General features: G+C 39.8%; 1 protein-coding gene across 6 annotated transcripts in view; it reads left to right on the forward strand.

The window, feature by feature from the left end:
* Positions 1-2,135: 2,135 nt before the first annotated feature.
* The window catches only part of LRFN2 (leucine rich repeat and fibronectin type III domain containing 2), a 154,403-nt gene continuing 131,448 nt past the window's right edge, over positions 2,136-25,090 (forward strand). For 2 of the 6 annotated variants that reach the window (XM_017742353.1, XM_017742351.1), the window contains exons 1-2: positions 3,097-3,448; positions 3,959-4,165. The gene's annotated coding sequence lies outside the window, so the exon portion shown is untranslated. Of the gene's footprint in view, positions 2,245-3,096; positions 3,449-3,958; positions 4,166-25,090 lie in introns of those variants that run through there. The other 4 variants (XM_017742352.1, XM_017742354.1, XM_017742355.1 and 1 more) reach the window with 4 other exon arrangements.

Raw genomic sequence — 25,090 nt, forward strand, 5'->3', positions numbered from 1 at the left:
TGTTGTCTGCTAGACTTGGAAAGGACAATGGTGTTTGTAGCAGGTGAAGTTGTCCTGGAAGTCACAAAAACATCTCAATTTTATTTTTGCCTCACTTTGCTATCCTAGTTCAGTTTTCTTAGGTTTCGATGTTGTATGTGGCACTGTATGTGAAAGGAGAGGGTTTCTGTTACAAAATTCTTTCTCAAGCTAGGTCTTTTGGTGATCGCCACTTCACAAGGAAACTTGTATGAATGGGATTTCAAGGATTTTATGAGTTTTATGCATCTCTCTTCTTAGAAAAATTATGCATTCTGTTGGGGCACGGGATTTCCTGCATCACTGAAAGCTTCAGCTGCTCAGGAAGATTCATGGAGCAAAAGTTAGCCATCTGTACTCCTGGTCTCTCATGTATTTTCTATATCTAAGCCAAGAATTAAAAATTGAACCTTGACAGTTCTTTGCATGACGGTTCTTTCCAGTTCTTTCTGTGAGATGATCACAACCTAGGCAGAATGAGTCTTCTCTTTGGGTCTGATGGGATTTCTGTGGAGGTGGAAATAAGAGCAGATATAGCTCAAACACCCTCGCTGGCTGACTGGGAGCTAGGGCAGGACTGGAGAGAGGGGAGACCTGAGCAAAAGAGATAAGTGCAAGTGGTAACCTGCTAGGAGGACCAAGAAAGAATGCTGTTGATTCACTGAGAAGCTCCTTACTTGGGAGCAAAGAAATATATAAATACCAGGGATGGTTAGTGAAGAGGAGAAGCTGAGGGGCAAATGCTAGGGAATTCTGATTAAATTCTGAAGGGCATCACAGACAGCTGGAAAGCACCCTGGCCTCGCACTTTGGGGACCCACACCACAGACTTATGTAAACCTTTTTTCAGGTGATTTTGCTTTTTTCCAGTGTTGTATAATCTTTTATTTTGCATTGGGAGTTTTCACAGTCAAAACTGTAGCTGGTGAAAGATTTTTGGAAGATTTTTGGAGTGCATTAACTAGTTGTCATTGCAAGCAATATTTTGCTTTCAAATCAGACTCTGAAACACTAGTCTCAGAGTCTAGTATTAATTCCTGATGTCATTAAACGATAGACATCTCTGTCTGTCATGCACTGACATTTATTTTATAAGGCACTGACATGATTAGAGCTTTGATTTGATTTTCTAGCCAATATGCTTGGCCCAGGAGTCCCAGGAGTTGTCTTTAAATTTAGCTTTCTAAGTTCAGGTTTCAGTCATCTATACATGAAGTAATTTTTTAATATTTTAACACCTAGTTTGGCATCTTACATATTCTCAAGTCTTCCTTTGCCAGGCCACTTCCTTCAGTGCCCAGTAAGATTACTGACTGTGGTAACTCTTGGCCTTCCTCCCAAGAAGACCCCTTCAGCACTATTCCACATAGAGCCAAGGAAAGATGAATAGGCTGAAAAATAGGCAACTGCTCTCTCTGCAGTCCTTCCCCATCTGTTTAACCACAGTGGATCCCATGCGTGCGATGTCTGCAGCCTGCACCTTAGGGATACAGAGAGAGAGTCACTGGGAGTGCAGCAGGCACAGGTCAAAGGAGTGAGACTGGTAACAGTAAGGAATCTCAAGTTTGCAGCAGAATCTGCCCCTCCAAAAAAACCCCAGGTATTCCTCTATGCAGTCATTCACAAAAATATCTTCAAACATTTCAGTTCAGTCTGGTCTGACTTTCTAGGGGCCAAACCTGATACCTGCACATTATTTGGGCGACCTGGTTCTTCTGCCTGCACTGGATAGCCTCTTGAAGTACATCAGATGTTTACACCAGGAGTAAGGAGTAAATGAGGAGAGTAACTAGGCTAGACGAGGCTATAAAAATATAGTTCTTACCCTTCAGACTGAAATACTACAGCTCTTTCTGAACTCTTGGCCTTTTTTCACAGTGGGATGTTTACAAAGCATCAGAAGATTTTTACTCTTTAGATCTTGAGTGCCGTAAAAGAGGTGTACTTTACGCCAACTACAAAGGCCCTCAGAATCAGACCTTACATGTTTAATCTGGATGTGCAGAAGCAGACGGTTCCACTGCTCATGCCTCAGTGCATTAACTAATCTTTAAAGAACAGGGATTAAGGAGAAGCTCTGCCCATGAACAGGTTAGTCCAGGCTGTCTAGCCCAGGCTTCAAAAATTCATTCAGATTCCTCAGAGGTGTGTAGTGCTGATCACTGTCCAGACACAGGACACTGGATTAGACGGACCATAGGTGTGACCCAGGGCCACAGTTTTCAGGTAAATTTCCATTGCAAAATGATATTACTTTCTTGGTTTGTTTTTGTGAGTTTTTTGGTGTTGGTTTTTTTTTCCTGTTCCTTCCATGTGCATAATTAGTTGTTCATTCTGTTGATGTATTGATACTGGTGTGTAGTAAGTTGAAGAAGCTGGATTTTTTCCTCCTCTTTTGTAGCCAGTGCTCATCTTTTCCCTGGCTCTGTCTAGGAGCGTCTTCAGCCAAGAGACGCAGAAGAAAATTAGTGTCTCTGTGTCAGGAGGGCTGGAGAGAGGAACCCACTGATAAATGACAAAGGCTGATCAATCCTTCTGAGTTCTTTTATCTCAGCTCAGGTTTTATTTAGACATTGCAATACTGTTCAGTGCAAAGGGACAACTACTACTACTGTCTTGCCATCAGCATTAGAAATAATAATATTTAACATGGACAACCTCTGCACATGTTCTTCTCCTTGTCATTTAAGTTTCTAAAACACAGCAAGGGAAAATTGTTTCCAGTATTAAATAGCATGAATGGAGCTGACAGTGCTATTAGAATCATAGAATGGTTTAAGTCAGAAAAGATTTTTGAGATCATCAAACCCAATCGTTAACACAGCGCTGCCAAATGCACCACTAAACTGTGTCCCTAAGCACCACATATTGTTTTTATCTATCTTTTCCTATATAGATACAGATATATATGACTTCCACTATAACATTTCAAGCATCGGCACCACCTGAGAGCTCTTTGCAACTGCAGCTTATGCATTTTGCAGTAAAATTTCTCTCCCCTTCTCTTTTCCCTCCTCTTCCTCCGCCCCCAGAGAACCGACAGGCTTTCTACTGACAAATGTTGAGTGTTGCTCCTGAGGATTTAGCATTTCAGGCTGTGTCTACACAGCTTAGGTTTCTATTATTACGCAATGGCTTAGAGGGCAGTGCTTTGCCACATAATTACAGAGCCAATCTGTTAGGACCAGGAGTTTGGATGCCTCTTTCTATACCAAGTATTTGCCTCCTGCCCACTTAAGACTCCTCCCTGATACTCTTACTTGTTTATTATTAGCTTCTTTTTGTACCTGTTTCATCTGGTTTCTGGTTTTCTTCCCTTTCCTTTGCTACATATTTGTTTATTTCAGAAGTGAGGGGTCTGACTGAGTCGTGCCTGCACGGATTCCTATGCAGCACAAAGCACTTGCTGTATGTTGCATCGTCAGAAGAGGTAAGAAGAAATTCCTGAAGCTGCCTGCTAGTTCTCTCGGGTTTTTCACTCTCTATCTTTTTTTTTCCCTCTCTCCTTTTTTTTTTTTTTTGGTGTGTGCACATTGCTTGTCTTACAAGCTGTGCAGGCTCTGCCATCTAGAGCACTTTGTGAGATCACTCCACTTTGCTGTTTTTCCTTCTTCCATCTCTGCGTGACTGTGAGTGTGTGTATCACCCTGCCTCTCTTCCCCCTGCGGTACAACTCAGCCCCCTACCCCAACACACACTCACATACACAGGAGCTGGGCTTGCTTGTATGAACTTGAAGACTTGCAATACTGAAATGCATGTGTTACCTTGGGATGCACTAGGATGAGAATGCTCAAAAAGCCTGCAGGCTGCTTAGTCCTCCAAGACTGGGTTTTTTAAACGACACAGGAAAAGAACAAGTTGTTCACTTTTTTTATTCTTTTCCTTTTTCTTTTTTTTTCCTTTGCTTTTTTTGTGCTTTGGATATTACTGAACAAAGAGTCTCAGGGATTCACACGCTCGGACTTCACTGAATCAGGCTGCATCTGACAAAAAAATCTTGTCTGCATTTTGGTTTGCTAGAGATCAACTGGGATTTTTCTGATTCTATCTTCTTTTGAAAAAAGGATGCATGGAATAGAAAGAAGGTCTAAGTGCCTGTCTGAGCCTATTTTACCAAACCTGGGATAAATGTTACTTCTCTAAGGTAAGTGCAAGATTTTTTCATATGTATGTATAAACTGTGTAGTTATTAACTATATATAGATATGTACCCAAAACATTTTATAGACAGTTACCTCTGATGGCAAAAAATATCTCAGTCGTACATCCTAAAGCATTGGAGAAATGTATAACTTTATCTCCCTTTTCATTCTAGCTTAGATAAGATTGTTCATGTCGAGTAATGGATCTCAGTCTGGGTTCTGCTTCTCATGGTATGAAAAGGCACTTCAAAGAGAATATTTTTTTAAGAGTCAATAGGAATTTTTTATGATAGTTTTTAAACAGTGATGGAAAGTTGTTTAAAAGAAAGGATAATAATTTGGTTTCTAATAAAGGAAGACTTGAGGAATAGAGTAAAGCTGTGAAACTAATTTCAGCTTTCTGAGGAATTAGTAAATCCTGCAAAGCTAAGGAAGAACTTCACTGGACAGATCAACTCTGCTGTATGTAAAACCAGAGAGGAAAAGTGTGAGGATCTTGGAAAATGTCATGTGAAGAAATGGAAGGCATAGGAACAGCTAGAGAAGGGAAGGGAGTGAGGGGTGTGGAGGGGCAGTGGGCACCCACTTCAGCGTCTGCTGCCACAGAGGCTGTTGTTCTTGGTAAGGCAATGCCGCTGGTGATGGACATCCACAAGTGGTAAGGTGGGCATGTGGGGAATGGGGTACACAAACAGGTATATGCTATGTCATGTCTGTCTGACGTCAGCAGACATATATGCTCTCAGCAAGATTAAATGTGCTGGGATTGGGGTGGGGGAAGCATCTAAGTGGCAGCACAGCACAAGATATATCAAAATGGAAACTGAGTCTCTGATTTGAATGGACATATGCACACGTTTGGGAGACAAAGCAAGTGCATGACTGAATAAAAGAAAGGAACTAATGCAGTGAAAGAAATTGGCAGTGAAGTCAACAAGTCCCAGTATGGTAGATTAGTACCTGGAAATGTAAAATGGTCAGCTGTGGTAGTGTATGCAAGGTAGGGTTCTTAAACTGGGTAACTCCTACCTCCACAAATGAGCCAAATAATATTGATTTAAAGCAAGAAAATTTTTTCTCTTTTCAGACTACCTGATCTAGTATTTTTGGGGCAGTGCCACAGAGATATTAAGAAGAATAAGGTTTATTTTACCTACTCCATCTTTGGAATTACTATGACAGAAAAACTCTTTTTATGAGGAGGCAGGGAAACAGTAAGCATCACTTCAGTCTATAAAGTCACAGCTAATTAAATTGACACCTCTTAACTTTATAATATAATATTCATCATGGGTATGTCCAGCAGATGCAACACAGTTGTCATGTGGATTTTCTGTTCCTCCAGAAAGTCGAAACATTGCCATGCAGGGGATCAGTTTCCTATTGGAACTTGCTGTATACAGCCACTGTACTAAAGGAAGTTTTGGCTTGTGGTGAGAAGAAAGACAGACAAATAATTACTTTCACTCTTGCCGTGTTTCAGGCTGGTTGCAGTCTCCTTGTTTACAGCTTACTCTGTGTCTGTGGTGAGTTTCCATTGCCCACAGATCACCACTTGAGCATAACAGAATGCTTCTCATGTGCGTTCTGCTCGGAGCTGCCGGGTTGCAGCAGCAAGAAGAAGAGCTCCAGAGCTTCCCTGAAACTGCTTCTAATTCTTGGGGAGAGAGGGGGTGCAAAAAATAAGCAATGCCAGGAGACAGGTAGCAAAAAATTAATGCTGAACCAAGCTATTTTAACCCATGATACCCAGCAAAGATCTGTATCACCTCTTGGATCAGAGGCAGTGTCTGTCCTGCTCTCCCCAGCACAGCTCTGGTTTCTTTAGGGTGAATCTGGACCGGGTGCGCCCCAGTGTCTGACTGTGCAGGGCACTGGCAGGCAGGCAGGCTGGCACCCCTTGGTGCACCATAAAGGTTGAGAAATGTGACCCAGCCTCAGAGCCCCTGTTTACTGCTGTCCTCTCTGCCCCATGCTGCACTTCACAGCTTTAGTGCTTCTTGTTTAAATTTACAATAGGGCCATTACTGGCCATTTTTTCCCAATGGGAGGTACAAATGGCACGTGTAGCCTTGCCCAGTGGCCTCTTCTCTGCCTGCTGCTAAGGTGGACCTGAGCTGACAGCTGCCTGGCAATCCTAGTCAGAGTGCTTCTGCTCCCCCTCTTTGCAGAGGAATCTGACCACTGGCTCAAGTTTGCAATGTAATGATTAGAGACCCATCTGATCCGCCCCCTCCCCCCACTTTTTTTTTTTTTTTTTTTTTTTTGGGGCATAAATACAAAATGGGAGGCTGATTCAAAATTATCAAGGTTTAACTGGTAGTAGGCGGGAATATTCTTCAAGTGACTTAACTCCCTGCTGAGGGGTTGTGGACTGAAAACTCTTAAGGCTGAATTTGCTACCCACCCTCACAGAGGGGAGGGAGGGGAGGATGACAGTGCTTGTTCACTCCCAAATCCCATTTTGCATTGCTAATGCATTTCTGCCTTGACCTACAAAGATCACCTGTGGGAGAAGAGGAGTAATTTCTTCCAAGTGTGTACTCAGTCTTTTTTTTCTGGCTTGAGCACTCAGCCTTACTTTCTTTGTGTTTGTCCAAGTGTGCTGTCACGGGTTTGTTTTCATGGAGAGGCTAATTGCCCTCTAGGTGCTGGACTGAAAAGCATTAACGCTCTTTTTGAAGGAAGACATCTGTGGCTCCTTCATACCAGTCCAGATGACTCTGGAATATACTGCCCAACACCAAATAGGCCATTGCTGTATTCCCTTTTTCCTCTTTGTTTTTACTGTTTAGAATTTGACTGTAGTACCTAAGGATCTCACCAAGGGGCTGGGATTTACTCTGTCAGTGTCCAGAGGCTACATGTGCTTGCAAGGGGCTGAACAGCTTCCACTTATCAACTGAAACTTGTGACAAAAGACAGGGTTTCATCTGAGTGCACCGAAATAACAACAAACCTCACAAATCACAAATCAGCGTGATGCAGTGCTGCAGTGAAGGGCCAGCTGTTACTCTGTGCCCAGCCCAGCTCCACCCAGGATGCACAGAGAGATGAAAGCCTGTAAATGATACTTCTGGTTCTAGGAACTCAAACTACCTCCTGCGTGGGTGACTGACAAACCTTGCCATGAAATTAACATACATAAATATGTCATCAGAAGGCCCGCAGTGATGTTACATAGAAAATTGGGAAAAGATCACCTCATTTAGAAGTATTTCTGCACCCCTTGGTTCAGTGATTGTCACTTTGCTTCAGAATATTTACATGACATTGTTTCCAATTTTTCTGTCTTCATGTCATTTTCTTTGTCTTACCCATGATATGGGTGTCTGATGACATCCTCGTCTTTATGGAAAAACATTGGTGACAAATCCAGGATAGCAACTTCAGCATATAAAATGAGCAGCAGCAGTAAAAGTCAGAAAACATCTCCTCAGTTAAAAAATTGCTGATTTGAAAACATGGGAGAAAGGGAAAAGATGTGCTGTCAGGGTCTGGTCCCATGCAGAATCACTACTGACCTACATAGAAGGCAGATTTGAGTGGGAGTTTTCCAGTATAAACGTTTTTGTTTTTCGCAGGAAAAAATATTTTAAACAGACAGACACTTGATTAGGAAATAGTCGGTCTTACGATTTCCTGACTATAAAACTTTAGGGACAAAATTTCCAGTACACCTCATCTTACATTCCTTCTGGAAGATAAATTTCATTATTTCTTTCCAGTTCATGCATTTTCTATGAAAACTGAAAATAATTCATATGGAACTTGATCGTAAAATCCCATTTTGCTAAATGACAAGCAAATCTGTGAGTTGCACTGGAATTAAACATTCCTGGCCCATTAAAAGGCTTGCATACCTTTGGTTTGGGACATGGAAACTGTACATTTCCATTTTGACTCAAAAGAAAACTTCTGTCTGCCAAGCCTTAACTGGGAAGTCAATTTATTTGACCAAATGGGATTATTCTAGGGGTATCTTGGCAACAAGTGCTGTGAGATATCAAGGCCTCTGAGAGCCTGCCCTTGAAATAATTTCTCCAGCTATGAAAAACTTATGTGCTGAGAGGATATGGCAGCTAAATAACAGCAGTTAGGAGGGGATGGTTGCAGCAATAGTACAAGCAGTACAATGGAGCATTTAGGAGGCTTCTGCTAATCACACTTTAGGAAGGAACAGGTCTCTAATCCTTCAGCAGATCTGCTGCCACTGTGGGGTAATGGAATGAGGTGAGATAAGGAGAAGGTGCTGGAATAGCAGTAAATCCAGGGTCCTGGACAATGGTTGGTCAGGAGGTAAGAGGTAGGGCTGGTTCATCTCTGCATAGCAAGGCAGGTTCTGAGCTGAACAAGCTGGATTAAGGATAATATCAGCAGAAAGTACATGATGGCTGAAGGCATCTTTTCTATTTTAATAGAGCTAAGGTTGCACTGAAAATCCCTGGAAAACACGTGTGTGGCACTGGTGTAGAAAATCACCAGTGCGACTCTCTGCCTGGAGCCAGAAGACGTAGGTCAGGGTGGTACATAGGCCTTTATGTGCAGGACTGAAACAAATTGCTGCAGTTGTCCAGTTAGTACTGTAGAGTTTGAGCTGATCTAGTTGGGAGAATGAAAGACTATGGAAAACCTAAATGTAATTGAGTCACATGGATTGTGGTGATCAGGCACCTTTGATATTGGAGGAAATAAATGTAACGGTGAAGAAGTAAGGAATTCTTCATCTTCTGCCTTTAGAGGATCAATTTGCTTTAACAGGCTGAGGAGCAAGGGGGCTCAAAATGGCACCAGTTACCAAGAGCCCTTAGCCATTCTTTTGTCATGTCTAAGCTCCTCAGAAAAGCTTCAGTATACATGTCAGTCAGAATGAGTAATCCTCCTTTTGTTACAGCCTAAAGATAAAAACTAAGAACAGGAAAGGAAAAGAGGATATCTTAAGCATGCCACATCCTCTGCTGCAGTGGCAGGATGGATAGGCTGTGATATCAGTAAGAGAGAAGCACCTGTATGGGTGTTAGAAAGGAAGAACTGACTGTACCAGGATTTATATTAGATGTCTCTGTTAACAGCCGTTAAAAAAACGTATCTGCCCTTTCAGTAAAGAATGGAAACAATGAGCAGTCAAATGGCAAAAGGAAAAGTCAAGAGCAAAAAAGTGCCTGTCATGGCTTGTTCAGCATTCCCTGTCTGGTTTAAAAGTAGCCGACAACAAATGTCTGTCTCCTTCCCAATCATTTCAGTAGACATTTTATCTCCTTCCCTTTGTGAATATTCCTGTGAATAGGGAAACACATGTGATACTCAGAAAGCTCTGCATGTGAAACAAGTATACTAAACCAAGAAAGAATAAGGCCAAACTGTATTGATAGAAAATAAATTATCTGGACTGAGACCATTTTGTTGATTTCCAAAATGGAGAACTAGTTGGCATTTTGTATGAGTTATCTTCAGTGTAAGTGAATGTTATCATTGCTGCTGGCAGATATTTACTGTATATTGGTTTTTAAATAAGGGTACAACATTGATTACTTGCTCTCCAAACTATTGACTGCACTTTCTCCCTGTTGTCAGGTCAGATAACTTATCTCCTCTGGAAATGTTCAGTAGAAAAATGGGAAAATAAGTTTGCTCCCAGAAACTCTAATGGAGAAGAGGATAAGGGTTTTTGTTTTTTTTCTGGTTTGGGTTTTTTTTTTTAAAGCTACCTATAATCAAAATAGCCTGTATTTATCCCTGACAATTGAAAAATTCCTCTGTTAGATATGCAAGTATTTTCTAGTCCCATTTCACATGGCCAAGTAGGCCACTGAGCCATGAATGCTTCAGTTGACACCCACTTTGGAAGGACAGTGTGACCTTTCCTTATTAGCACAGCTACATCTTCTGTTCACCGCTTCACAGACCCATTTTGACAGTGATACCTTCTTGAGATGAGGGGGAAGGTTGTTCATGGACTTCACGGTTATACTGTGTGGCCTGGAGTGTCACAGAGAATGAGCTTTCTCCTGTCCATGGTCTCCCATCACCCTACCCTGACTGGAGAAGTTTCAGGGGCATTAATTAATAATTGTTTCCTTCTGATCCAGGATTGGGTGACAGTAGTTTCATGGGAACTGAGAAGAACTGGTCCTACTGACAGAGAGTCAGAGCAGAGCAGCTGAAGAGCAGCTTGATGGATGCATGAGGGCAAATACCCTGAGGGCGAAGAGACAAACATTTGGAGAAAAATTTGAGAAATTTGGGTAGGATGAGGGGGAAGAGAGAAAGAAAGATCAGCTGTGTTATAGCTAAGAAGGTATTTCTGTCTATTTAATTATTTGTACAACTCTTTTTGCCACCGAGCCAGAGTACCAGGCTAGGCTAAAGACAGACTTACTGTGTGTGTCTTTGGTCACACTGTACATAGCTGATACCTCTCTCAGCCACTTCAGGTTGTTTTCTTTTTCACATCTAACCTGTTTTAGCCTTTTGGTGAACATTAGAAAATGTGCTCAAGCCCTTTGTGCATTTGTTTCTGTTGTTTCCATCTTTCTTTCACCTCCCTGGATCAGTGAGCTGAGTGAAGAAGCTATTTCTTTTATTTTTCTTCAGGACTGAACACAAAGAGTTTCTTATTATCAGCTAATACTTATAACTACTCCATTCTTAGTAGAACCCAGCAACAAGCTTTCAAGTCAATGTGAGAGACTCTCTAAAATGTGCCAGGTCCATCTTCTTATGATCTCTTTTCCAGAGAGAGGGCAGCCTGTGCTGGATGTCTAATGGCTGCATTTCATGCCCATCTTAGTGTTTTTTATTTACCTCTTTTACAACTTTTTACTTGCCTAATGCTATGAGCAGCAAAACAAAGGTCTGTGTTGACCTTGTGGGTCTGTGTCTTGGGAAACCTCACTACTGTGCCAAGAAAAGGAAGAAATCCATCCTCCTGCAAGAAGGCTGAGGTAGGACGTGGTGAATTTCTGTGCACTGGTGACTTCTATCTGACGTCAATGTCCTACCGCATAATAGAAAAATCAAAGTTATGCCACATTTTATCTCAACTATAGGATTGACATTTAAAAATAAATAATGCCCTCAGGCCAAGTAACAGCTGCTGCAGTTCTTTCCAGCACAGCTCATTGATCTTGTCCTCTCATTTGACATATCCTGCTACTCTCATGGTGCTGTAGTTAGCATTAAATCCCAGAGAGATCATGTAGTGACCGAACTGAAACTGAGACCTAGTTGGGGTAGACTTTGCATGCACAGATATAGCAGTCCATACAACACCATCTTACCACACAGTGGAGAAAGACCTGAGAACAAGGTCTTTGTTAGGCTGTGCTCTCTCTATTTCTTACTCAGGTTTTTTGCTTATTTTGTGTTAGTCTAATCATGTTCATCTTAAGGAATTGCTTTCAGTTTGTTTTTTTTTTTAATAGCAGGTGTTGTTTTATCCTGAAATGCTGGTGAGCTCAATGCATATGTTAAAAGTACAGTATTCCACAAAATCCCTGTTATAGAAATCAAGTATGTTTTAGGAAATCTGAAATAAAAAGCCTCCCAAGTTTAGTGCATGATGTAGTTGCACTCACATTTCTCACAATCATTCCTCTTTTCTTTACATTGACAAGTATGGGAAGAGCAAAAATGAACTCTGCAGCCAGCTGTTCATCCTAAATATGTCTCATCTTGCTAGCTCAGGTAAAAGGCAAATTGCACTTTGAGACTTCATTTCTGCAGCAAATCAGGTCTATTTTCAGAAAGCTGTTTCTTCAGCCACAGTATTTCAAGAAGGGAAGCCGGGGTGTGTTCCTGCCCCAAGCGGATTATACTATGTTTGCAGAGACTTTAGTCATAGGGTGGGAAACACATTTAAGAACAAAAGAACACAGTTTTGGACCTTTGCTTCCATTCCTTCCACTCCTCATTACATTTTCAAAGCCTTTCCAACATTTAAACAAAACATTATCTGAGAGCTGTTTGGAAAGAATATGGGATCTTAGACTGTCATTCTCAGAATAATTTCCACTTTGTTTCAAAACAATCTTTCCTGTAGCTAGAAATTTATTTTGTGACATATTTTGTGGTCCTTCTATTGTAGCATCCTTTTCTCAAAAAAATTTGGTTTCTGTTTTTGTTTCTGTAGTCTTACCAGGAACAAGAAAAAAACATTTACCTTGCCAACACACAGGTCTTTTTGTTTGATCATGTTATAGAACAGATATTGTTGAATTTGGAACAGATATTGTTGCTTATATGGCACCAAGTAAAATCACATTTACCTCACACAAGAAAAGGATATTTGAGCTTACTGGTAGGCCTTTGTAAATTGATACTCAGGTGAAAGTTGATTCCTTATAATTTTGTTGACAAATGCTGAGCTTTGGGTGACATTAACTGACGTTGTTCACTGGGATTTCCATTAATTTTCTGACACTGTTTGACTAGTGTGATATTCAAATGTCCATGCTTTCAGGTGTATTAGTCATTCAGAGAGGCAGCAGTGCCCTGAGATAAGATAAAAAAATAAAGAAAGAATTAAATCATAAGAAACATTTTTTTTTGAAATTGATACTTCTAACCACCATTAAAAATTAATAAAAATAAAATATAAACTGTATCACAGTAAGTGCATTTTAATATTGATATCCACTAAATCCTGGCATCTCACAGGGGAAAGAAATGGCAGTACCAGCCCTTTTGACATATATGTGTATTAAAATATTTTCATTTATACTCAGGAAAAAAATGAGGAAGGAAGCATAACCTTGCAAATAAGGCTTTGGTCTTAAAGACAAAGTAAGCCTGCAAGAAACAGTCTGTGCAGGACTTACTGAAGTTTGAAAAAGCCCACAGTTGACTGCAAAGAAAAAGGGAAAATAACTTTCAGTTTGCTTAATTTTGGAAAGGTTTTCCAGTTTTGTACATTATACATTAGGTCACTTCTAAATTGGAAATGGTGATTTGCAGTTAAGTCCTCGGATAATTATATTTCTGCTTCAGATTTAATAAATTTTTTTGGAAAGGTGAAATGAGTCCAACTGAAACAAAGGACCTTCTTCCTGTTATCTAAAAAATGGCAAGTCAGCTCAGAAAATGTATTTTTAATTCTTTTTGATCCCTTTTAATTCCATTTTTCAAGTAATTAAACATATATGTATAATGTGTACATGCACATTATACATATATGCATTCTTGGTCATAGGCATAAACTTTGCTTTTCACTTCTGCCTTTGTAACAGGAGATAATGGTAACAGATGTCAGAGACCTGACTTAAGCCTAACAGTACTGACAGTTACGAAGTGTTTATAGACTAGTGAAGATGAAGAAAACACTCAGGGGAGTACCTGTGTTGACAAAAGGAGACACACAACTTAATGAGAGCTGGTGAAGAATTCGCAGTCAGCCTGGGATCTGGACAAGCTCGAGAAGTGGGCCCACGGGATCTCATGAGGTTTAACAGGATAAAATGCAAGGTGCTGCGTGTGGATTGGATCAACCACCAGTATCAATCCAGGCTGGGGGATGAACAAATTAAAGGCAGCTCTGATGAGAAGGACTTGGGGGTGCTGGTGGATGAGAGGCTGGACATGATCCAGCCATGTTCACTCATAGCCCAGAAAGCCAAACGTGTCCTGGGCTGCGTCCTGCCCCTCTGCTCCCCTCTGCTGAGACCCCACCTACAGTGCTGCATCCAGCTCTAGGGTCTCCAGCACATGAAGGACGTGGACCTGTTGGAGAGCCTCCACAGGAAGGCCATCAAGTGGATTAGAGGATGGATCACATCTCCGATAGGGAAAGGTTGAGAGAACTGGGATTGTTCAACCTGGAAAACAGAGAGTTTCATGATGACATGGCTGTGGTCTTTCAATACCTCAAGGCAGTCTACAAGAAAGATGGAGAGGGACTTTTTACTAGGCCATGTAGTGACAGGACAAGGGGGAATGGCTTCAAACTGATAGGGGGCAGGTTTAGATTAGATATCAAGAAAAAATTCTTCCCTGTTAGCATGGTAAGGCAGTGGAATAGGTTATCCAGAGAAGTAGTGGATGCCTCATCTCTGGAAGTGTTCAAGACCAGTTTGGATGGGGCTTTGAACAACCTGGTCTAGTGGAACTGTCTTGTCCATGGCAGGGGTCTTGGAACTAGGTGATCTCTAAGGGCCCTTCCAACCCAAACCATTCCACGATTTTACAAACTTTTTCTCATTAGGGAATAGGTTTTATACAAATTAGCTTCCTGAGTATGTTGTGGGAGGGGGTGTGTGTATTATTCAACAATGTCTTAATTTTTTCTGTCTTTTAAAATATTTTTGGCTGGAATGTTTATGAGTTTTGTTTCTAAATGAAATTGAACTTTATATCATGTTTAAAGCTTTAATGTGGCATTTTGTGCTATTTTTACAGAAAATATCTTCTTATATTTTCGGAAAAGCAGATATTCTTTAAATTATAATGAGACAGTGTAATCTAAATAAGTCAAAATTTTCACTCAATTTCTGATAAAATTATGCCTTCTCAACATTTTTAGGATTGCTGATAGCTATACAGCAATAACACCACTTCTCTTTGTAGAATTTTTTTTTTCTCCTTTCTCATTTTTTTGTCTTCTTGCCCTGGTAGGTCTGTTATTTGTGGATGGTTATTCACAAAGGGAGCAGATAGTTCAATGGCTTCTCCGAATAAAACAGGCTGTAAAAATGCTGAATTTACTTTAAGGTTCACAAGACAGGTAATATGAATGTAAAATGGCAAGGAACACATGGTATTTGAGTGGGAGGCTTGTACCAAGGCCAAACAGACCATCACAATTCCAAATTAACCACTGAAATATTATCTGTACAGAAGCAACGGTGGGTGAGAGGGGACACAAGTGATCATCAATGAATTAAGAAGGAGTTCACTGTCAATGCTCTGTGATAGATGAAAAGTAAAAGAAGCAGCTGAGAAATGTAAGAAAGTTTCCTGTGATAGAGGGGTCATGTGCAGCAGCTCGATGTCCTTCATACTGAAAGTGGTGTTGGGTGGTTCGTGGTTCATATTCTCTTATGTGTAAAAGTGAACCTGCAACTACTCCACTTTTAAATGTGTCAGGTACTATCACTAACATGTGATTCATCACTCTCAGCCACGGCAAAGGGGAATGAGGGGTTCCTGATAGTTTATATCAAAATCTTCCTAGAGTGCAGAGCTTTTGGAGACTGTATGTTGGCATGCTGACACTGCAGTAAACACTCCCTTTACTTTTAGCCCATCTTCCACTCAGGACTCTGAGCAAATAGTAATGAACTGATCCTTGGTGCTTTCCATGTAAGTTGGGGTAGTGTTACTATTCCATAAGTGAGAAAATTGGCATGTGGATTTTGGTTTAACTGGTCTGAGATCACGCACAGTGTCTATAGCAGCGTTGTTGGTTGCGTTTCCTCGTCCTGCTGAGGCTGAGGCAATGGTGAGGTAGTGCTACACCAGTGGAGTGGAAAACAGATCAAATCCCAGAGCTGTGCAGCAAGAGTGAGCTGTGCCTACACGAGTAAGCCCACTGGAGAACTTAATTTAGGCTTTTCATTTCAGCAAGACTATTATGAAAACAGTACTCAAATAGCAAGCCTTAGCTAAAGTAGGAGCCACTGAACCCTTTTGTACAATTTTTACATGCTTTAACAGAGTTGAACAAAATTGTCATCACATGCATTATCTTCCTGCTTATTTTTGCTATGTTTATTTAATAGTCATTTGGGAGGGTTATGGATATACCAGCGACTGGAATTGCAAAAAAAAAAAAAAAAAAAAAAAACTATAAAAATCCAGGGCTTTCTATCTTGCTTGGGATGCTAGAAACCATCCAAACATACATCCAGGCAAACCCACTCTTCCTCATGTTTATTTTACTTATTATCATGAATAAGCATACTGAATTACTGATGAAATCCACACTAGGAGAAATTCAAATGATATAATTATTTTACTCCAGTGATGGACTGAAACCTTTTATTCATGTTACATATACAAAATTTCTGCTTTTATTATGCTACACCTAAGATTTATTTGGCCTCCTGATTTTTAGGACTCCTTATTTCAGCTGAAGTTCTGGAGGATGTAATTTATGTCAGCTCATGACTGACTTACTCCTTTAGTTTTCAGATGAAGAACCAGAGAACTTCTCACCTCTCTGCCCTCATTGTGCAGGTAAACATAACCTCAGCCTCTGATAGTGAAAATGGTCAATTTAGCACAATCAGAAAGCTCAGATGACCTAAGATCATTGATCTAGTTATTCACAGAGGAAAAATGCAAACTGCTCATAAATGGTTCATATGAAAAAACCCCAAAAAGTAGAATTTATACTTTACAAGATTTATAGTTACTTACGTAAACTCAGAATAAAAAATCTTAAGTCCTTTGATCAAAGTTTTTCTTATCGCTTTCACAGGACAACCTTTAAGCCTACACTGACAAACAAACAAAAAAACTGCCATCAAACCCAATAAAGTTCTGCACTGCAGCTGTTGATCACCCATTTCACATTTGGTGCAGTTTGCCTGAGTTGCTACTAGTCCCTCCTACTATAGACTACAGTCCAGTCTCAGCTATCCAAACCTCAATTACCCAAAACAGGATGATGGTCTTCCGTGTCTGTTAGCTGTGCTGATAATTCCCATAATTATTTGGACATGCCTCATCTCCCATGACATTCAGTTGAATAAGATGCACTGCCTGTGAAAAACTTCATTTTAATGTCCCACTCTAACTCCCCTCATAATACAGGCAGCAGCAGCATGTTTACTTGTTCTTCTTGATGTGAAAGCTTCTAATATATGACTACAGCAAAGACAAAAACAATAATAAATATTCAAGAACCCCCAGTGTGATTAGCACACATAATCCATAAGAGAAGTAAGAAGAGCAGTAGTTATTAAATATAGATGGTTTACTCACTGTGTCATCAATAAACATGTGATTTGTGATTTCCTGAGACTTTTTAGGTGATGATTCATTCATGATTTTATTTATTTTACTGTATAATGAAGCAGAATAGCAGAAGGAAGAGATTTTAGCTGATGCCGCAAACATCTCCTTATTTGGTGAGATGTCTTCCTGTACATTTTAGCTCAAGAAATTAAAGTTTACGGGTCTAGTCCCTGTAAGACTACTGGGCATCCCTGGAAAGTGCTGTGTGAGATTTTCTGTTTGGTACAAAGTGGTACTGCTCTGTAGGTACAGCAGACAGTAAATTTGCCATTGCCTGTAGTGATAAACAGATACTAACAGAGATCCACCAGTACAATTGGCTGTCTACAGCAGCACATTTGGGTGCAGCTTCAGCTGTTAAGAGACTTCTGTGCTCCCATCAATGTTGTTGCACAGTTCTGGTCCTGGAAGAGGAACTGAAAAAAGTGCAGGGAAGGGCAGGATGGATGGATGGATGGATGGATGGATAAGCTTTTCAACAAAGAATGATTGAGTACTGCAGCTTGGAAGGAATTTACTCTAGCTTGATATGATAAAGATATCTAAGGCCATGAAAAATATTTTTGTTCCTTATCTCTTCCAGTACAAGTCTTAGAGGACAACAAATTAAATAGGCAAGTCACCGGTCCAGAACAAAAAATAATGAAGAATTTCTTATTTTGGGATTATGAAAAGCTGTGAAACCCTTTTCTGCAGGATTCAGGGTTTTCTAATAGCTTGCTTTGGTCTATAGACCATTTGGAGATCTAAACAAGTGAAAAACATGGTGGTTTTTTGCATGCAAAGACATTATCTTCAACTAACAATGTTAGGTGGGCCACAAGCAGCTAAGAAGCGGAAAGAGAGTATTCTGGGAAATTATCACCAAAGGCTTGCATTGCTTTTAATTTTTTTGATTGTTTTCCCTATTAACTACTAGCAGAGACAAGATAGTGGGCTGGATATACCATAGATGTGACACAATTCAGACTTGTTCTGACTGATTTGATTCAGGATACTGATTCCTACAGTCCTCATGGCACAGAAGGATGGCTAAGTCCACAGTCCATATTTGGCTGAGTCCACAGCTGTATTTCAGCAGCATGCAAAGACGTGCAAATTACTCAGTGCTTGCACATGTGGGCAGAAGCAGTGATCTTCTACCAGGATACAAAGTTTCGCTGCTGAGATGACTAAGTTATTAGCACTCTGGATTCTGAAATGATGCTGATATAATCATGGTCTCTGGCTCAAATAATTCAGATAGCTTTTATAGTGTTTCACTCCTAGTTAGGTGAAAATTGTTCTCTCTACACTTGGACTTCTTCAATAGTTGCAGTGGCTGGCTGTGTTGGTGTGAGCATGAGGAAGCTGCTGCTGAGCTCTAGCAGCTGGAAGAGGTAGGCATTAATCTACTTCTTGGAAAAAAAGGTTTAAATTGCGTTGTGGATCTCAAAATGGAAAGACTAGAAGGAGTATTCTTTCTCTCTTGTGAAACTTCTTCTAGACGTTTAATAATGATAACATCTGAGTGTATAGACAAGAGGTCTCTTGGAAGGCTGTACTTTCTGACTGTGCAGGAGTCTGAGCTCTTGCATACAGTGCTCAATCCCTGTAACAAGTTAGAGGGTGTGGCAAATAGGGGGAAACTCTTCCAAGTAAACATCTGACCAATAAACAGGTATGTTTTCTATAACTTTTGTTGATTTAATTCAGGATTTTTGGTGTGCATTTAGTATCTGGCTGACCTGAGTTTCATATGGGCTGAATTATTCACTGGTACCCGCCTTGCATTACCAAGGAAGCTTTTGCTTATGCTGGTGGAAGATCCTTCAGAGGAGAGTTTTTGGACAGACAAGAATAGAGGGAAGGCTCTAAACCAAGAAAAAAAAAAGGATAGGGGAGACTAAAGAACTAGCAAAAAGATAACTGTTGTCAGAAGAGTTTATTTCTTTCTAGGCTGGTGTGCCATTGTTTTGTTAAATTTCCTTTGTGATAAACCACAGACAGACTTCTCAAGATTCAGCACATAAGAATATCAGAAGGCTGGTACAGGCATACAGAAAAAATATATTAAATGTGCTATAAATTATATATTATGTCTTTATTCCCAGTAACTTCTTGGAGTAATTTTTCTCAGGCTAAATTTTTAAAACGTTTATTCAGGTGTTGCCAAGGTACTCTGAAAACCTAAGGAAATCCCGAGTTATTTTATGAAATAGCTGAGTGCAGGAGGGAATTGTTTAGACAAAATTCTCCAGTTTGTTCAGAGTGTTTTGAATAATAAATAAATGAATTTAAGATGTGAGACTCCGTGCTTGGATAGACTCATAGACGTTGACCATTGCATTTTGACCTGCAATATAAGAAATGCTGACTGCATTGCCTTTCTTCCTTGGATCACCCCATTCAATACTACCCTATACCCTATTTTTATCTTTTTTCTTTTATTTTTTTTATTTTAATGACCAGAATATCTAGATTTTTGTAATGTGGTAGAATTAAATGAAACTTGCCCCCAAGAGAAAACTACACTGATTCTTTTTCTAATACAACCATTTACAGAAGTGCTAATGTGTCCTAGGAAACATGAAGGCACAGTACTCTTTTTAGAAACTCTACGGAGTTATCAGATTTTTTTCTGCCTTTTTTTTTTTTTTTTTCCTGCTCAATATTTCAAGAACTATCTTTAGGCTGAATAGAAAGAAGATTTATTGACAGCAAGATTCATCAGACTATGAAGGCTGAATAGAAGGAAAAGATTTATTGACAGCAAGATTCATCAGACTATGAAACAGTCTCCTAAGGAAAGTTGATAGAAACTTTCAGCTTTTAAAAGTAACTTATTGGGCGCAGGGGAACTCAAACCTTTTAATGTGCTGCATGAGATAAGAAATGTGTTAGAAGAGAGAGGATGGTCTAACTGGCTTGATAAGGCTATCTTTTGATGTGTAGTTTCTATAGATATTTGCACAGAAACACTAGCATTGCTAATTAACTGCTCATCTGCTTCATGTACTTACGACTTACCAGCTATAGTCAAATCCCATCTGTCACTTGAGGACAATTAAGTGGGCTGAGAAGCATCATTTTATGACTGCACCTGGCCAGGAGGAGCTATTCCAGATGGACAGCATGGGAAGCAGGAGACACCTAGAAGAGGAAGGGGAGGAGGTTCTCTCTTCAATAGGCAGTTGCAAGTTGTTGTAAGCCCGTTCATATAAAGCAAAAAAACCCACCTGTTCTGGAGTGGCACTGATAGGAGCACACAAAACTCATGCATGTGCTTCCAGTATCGGTGCAAGAGCTGTGTGGTTTTCTTCAGACTGCTAAGGTTCCTGTCCTCAATTTTGTATGATTGTAGACTGTGGAAAATTGCAAGAGCTGACCAAAACTCAACAAATGGCACGAGCAATATTGGAGATGAGGAAGAGATAATATAACTTGTGCTAGCAAGTGAGACCCAAAGCCTGGAATAGGGCTAGGGTTAGTGGTGCTGCAGCATAGGTATATGATATTGTGTCTTGGTTCTGCTTGGTACATGGATCTTCCTTCCTCCATCAGGAATCATGTATTCAGGTTGCCAGCCCAGCTACCTGAGAGAGTGCCAGTAGTGACTGTGTCTACCACAGAATCTACAAGACTTCTTCCAAACTTTGGGTTGCTTGCCTGTCTCCTGGTGTACAATTCAAGGGCCCTCATTTCAGAATTTATCTTCCACCCTGGATATACCTCCAGAAATCGTTTTTAAATTTGCCGTTAGAATGCTTGGGAAGGCTCCCTGCATTATTAAATAACCAGGACCAAATTTTCATAGTGTTTTCATGGCTTTCACTTTGTGCATTTTTGTTCAGGCTGCTCTTGCTGTCTGCTGCCTGTGGCTTGCAATGTGGCCCTTTCATTTGAGTAAGAAAACATGTGATGAATAATTATATTTGTCCCTAAATACAATGTTTTCTCAAAACTCTTCAAGCGGTGTCAGTGGCCCTTTAGAGGCCATTTTCAAAGCTTACAACAGTATGTTCGGGTAATGAGGTAACGATAGTGCCTCAATTATATGCTGCAAGTGAGGAAGAAGCCTTAAACTGCCATTCAGCTTTAGAATTACTGCTGTAATTTTAAAAGTATCTGCCCTCATTTCTCTTCAAGTAAAATCATCCACCCCATTTGTCAAGATAATGACATCCATGGCCAAGCAAGGCCTCTCCTTCAAATGATAGCTTCCTTCAGAGGGATGCCATTAACAGCCTCATTTTGTATCACCTGAATCTATATAGTTTAATTTATACCATTTCTATTTTTTTTTTTTGGCTGTTATTCACCATATCTGTCCATTATGCATGACCAGGAGACTGAAAGAAGGGCAACTGTGCCATATCAGCCTTTGTGCTGATACTTCCCAGCAAAGATTCTACATATATATATGTATATCTATATACACACACAGAGATAAATTATATATATATGTAGAGATTTGCTGTAATTTTTTCTGGTAGTAGATTTTGCAAATCCTGGCATGGTGGAGTCTTGTCCACCCAGTTGCAGTGGGCTCTGTGGTCCCACCTGGCAGGGCTGCATTCGGGCCAGAAAGACACATCAGAAAAGCTCTGTGGCAGATGGACCCTGCTTCCCCTCTGTGGGAGAACAAATAAATGTCTGAATTCTCTGCTCTTTCTTGCACATCTCATATGGGGAAAGGTTTCAAATAAAACCACCTCTCTTTTGTAGAGCTGAGAAGTCTGTTAGGTGGCTGTGAAGAAACAGTAGGTAATACTAAGTCTTGTTCACCATAAGCATTCAGAAATTATCACTCTGGACATCAGATGAGAGAGCTTAATGTGGCATAAACTACCTTTTGTAGCACTACCTGTTTTTAGGGTCCCTTCTCCAGTTTCTGAAATACTGTGGACCATTTAAAAAAAAAAAAAAATTCTTTCCTAACCACATGATTCCAGAATCCTTGTGCTCCCGTGTGTTCATGTGTCCATGGTCCCTGGGCAGCTGGATAAAGGGCTATTTGATATTATTTACTGTTTGTGCATGTCAAAATTAATTAAGACAGTTTCTCAAAACAAGATTGTGCAGGATTTTGTGGAGTTTGTTGTTGGTTTTTTTTAACCTCTTGGTTTTTGTGGGGTGTTTTGTTGTTTAGGTTTTTTTTCTCTAGGTATTTAAAATATACTTTTAAAAATTGTTATTTAAGTATTCTGAGAGCTAGAATTGAGCATCAGTTTACCTGTTTGTTCAGGAAACCCATAACACGAAATGGATTTCTGCAGAGAGAGGGACTCATTTGCCTAGCCCTGTTGATCAAGACAAGAAAGATGAAATAAAAGCCTGAAACATAACAGGCAGAAAAACAAATTAAAATACTTTAATTCTTCCCTAAGCAAAAGGAGTAGTGTAAGAAATATAGGAGAAAATTTTGAACATGATTTTTTTTGCATTGGGCTCTTCTCAATTTAAAAGACATACCTGAACAGATTTTTCTCAACCACAAAAGTCATATCTTTCTAAGCTGTACATCACTTTCCAAATCTAAAAATACTTTTTTCTTCTTCCATCATCCCCTGCTAATTTGAGGCTCTAAGGTCTTTCATAGCCCTTCATGAGGAGTGTCATATGTATTTTAACAATTTATTTTTAATTCTCTTCTGTCTCTAATACAGAGATTCTATCAAAACAAAAATCACAGTTTTGATGCCTGTTTCTGGCACAAGCACAGCCTGAGACAAAGTAGGGAATAACAGGGAAGAATAATCAGTGTATTTTGGCATACTAGATACCCAGTTTCAAATTACTGTGATTACACTTTTCTCCCCTGTTACTTTTCTCTCTAACATGACACCACGCACATTTCCTTCAAAAAATACATATTGAGACTATCAGAGGTAATAAGTTAAGGTCAGATTTTTTCAAATATGCTCAGCATATTCAGTGCAGATGCAGTGCTGAGTGCTCTGGTGTTTTGTAGGTTGTTTTTTGTTTGCTTTTTTTTTTTTTTTAATGGTCCCACAGTAGGATTTATTGGTATAAAATTACTTTGAAAATTCAGCTGCTATGTAAATGCCTCAGGTCTGCAATAGCTGGTTCTTAACAACCTTTTTTCATTTTGGAAAAAGTACTGTGGCTGTGGGATTTTCAGACATTCTCCCAAATGGCCAAATTCTGCCCTCACTGAAATCGGTGAAAATAATTTTATCTTAAATCGATGTCATCTGATGTGGATTTTTGGTCCTGCTTATATTCTTTCCCCTTTGTCCACAGGTATAATTTTAGGAATAAACTTCATCTGAGCTCACAGAGCATCAGCACAGGTCTCAGCTCTTTGCTTCTGTGCTGTGGGTGCATCAGGCACATGTGATGCCCAGTCACTCACACCTGCCAACACATGTACTAATTGTGGCTTGTCCTTAAACCTAGACAAATATCTGGGGGTTAGAGGCCTGTATAGGGGTGTTCCATGCGCAATCCTTTAGGACTGGTGAGGAGAAATACACTTTCATGGTGCAGCTGTGCTCAGCTACAGTAGATGAACCACTTAGTAAGGTAGATATCAATGGTAAGCATGATGAATTACATCTCAGAACTGTCTAAGTCTTTTCATTCATCCACACAGGTCACCAGATGACAAGATAATATGTGAATGTCTAAATTACAGGCCTCAAAAATGAGATCAAAGCTACTGCTGGCCATGATTGTCACTGTGGATGGAAAACACGGGGGTCATTCAGTGTGCAAAAGCTCTTCATCTCTATTTTAACTTTGCATCCTTACCTTATTTTTGCCCCACTGGTTTCACTTGGGAAAAACAATTCCATATGAATTTCTTCTGAAACCTTTACCTACAGCTCAGGCACTGTGTAGCTCTACACTATGGCCATTTCCCTTTAAATTACGTAGTTTTTTCACTGTGAAACAATTTGTCCCTGGGACTGTTTTAGTACCACAGACACAGAAATGGACCAGTGACTAACTGATTCCCTCTCTAACACATCATGTATTTCCCATTGTATCCATCTGTGCTATGATGATACCCTTCTTTATTTGATTACGTTCCTTGAACTCTCTAGATGATAATTTAGGAAATTATTTGCTTGGCTTTTTTTAAGCTTTTGTGTTGTTATCACTACTATTTATAGAGACAATGAGCATATAGAGATATTTGGATTTGGGATTTTTTTCTCAATTTATGAAAATATTTTTATTTTTAACAGATGAACTTAGGATAAAAGAAACCAGATCCTAGCACATCACTGCTTTCTGGTACTGTTATGGTAAATGAATACAAAATTCCTTGACTTATCACAAGCTAATACAAATCTGTGGTTTTTTCCACCTCTTTTAACCTCCTATTTTCTTAGACCATATGCTGAGGATGCCACCCGTAGCAAAGGATCAGTGTAAAGCATCAGTTGCAAATCATCCAACTGAGATTGATTGATTTTTCAATTTATGCATTTAACTCTCTTGGTTTAGATTTCAACCTAGACCTCAACTGAATTTCAATAATGACACATGCCAGACTTACATGCTACACAGCTCCTGAAATTCTATAAATCCAACGTTGGTAATTAATGGATATTTAGGCCCTGGCTGACCTTGTACCTTTTTAATAAACCTCTAGGAAACTAATAGGTTAAGACATAAAGAACACATCTGAAATGTCCCTTGTGGATTAAGCTTCCAGGGGTGGCAGACACTGAAGCTTCCAACCTTCCTGTGTTTGAAGGTATTTAGTTCTGAACTCCCTGTGCTTCTGAGGTTTGCAGCAATCCTTCTAGGGCTGTCTAAACAGGATTTATAGCCAAGCAGTAAACCAAACGAGCAGTAAAAATTCTTAAATTATTGTGCTAGGCAGTCTTCTAAGCTATACTGAAAAAGTAATCACTTTCGCTTATGAGTCTTGATTTATTGTTTCTGAAAGAAACCCTGTACTCTGGTAGCATTTTAGTCAACTTCTTTTGTTGTGGCAATAACTGCATATTACCTAG

The sequence above is a fragment of the Corvus brachyrhynchos genome, unplaced genomic scaffold (assembly GCF_000691975.1).
Source record: "Corvus brachyrhynchos isolate BGI_N302 unplaced genomic scaffold, ASM69197v1 scaffold188, whole genome shotgun sequence".
NCBI lineage: Eukaryota > Metazoa > Chordata > Aves > Passeriformes > Corvidae > Corvus > Corvus brachyrhynchos.